We start from the raw sequence: 422 nt of genomic DNA, 5'->3' as shown, positions 1-422 counted from the left end.
TTATATACCGAACCTTAAATAATCAGATTGAAAGTCGTTAAAATTGAATAACATTTGATGCATGCCCATCGTTCAATAAAACATTGTTATATTTCAACATTTCTGTGAAGAAAATCGATCTACTCTACAAAGCCGAGTACGTGTATTTGCTACGTTGGTATATTGGCTTGTTTTATTTCTATCATATCGACTTCTCTTTAAAATACACAGATTAAAAACGTTTAAATCCACCGACTTTCGATATACATACATATACATAATTCGATATACATGTAACATTGTAACGTTCAACATTTCTGTATAAAAATGAGATATACTTTAAAAACATTAACCACGTACCTGATTTTAATGCAACTAACAGTGGATACTATATATTATGTGTGACACCGCAATAGGTCACCTGGTCGACATACACCGAGTGA

This window comes from Mizuhopecten yessoensis, unplaced genomic scaffold (genome assembly GCF_002113885.1).
Source record: "Mizuhopecten yessoensis strain PY_sf001 unplaced genomic scaffold, ASM211388v2 scaffold6489, whole genome shotgun sequence".
NCBI lineage: Eukaryota > Metazoa > Mollusca > Bivalvia > Pectinida > Pectinidae > Mizuhopecten > Mizuhopecten yessoensis.
This window is presented reverse-complemented; position numbering follows the sequence as displayed.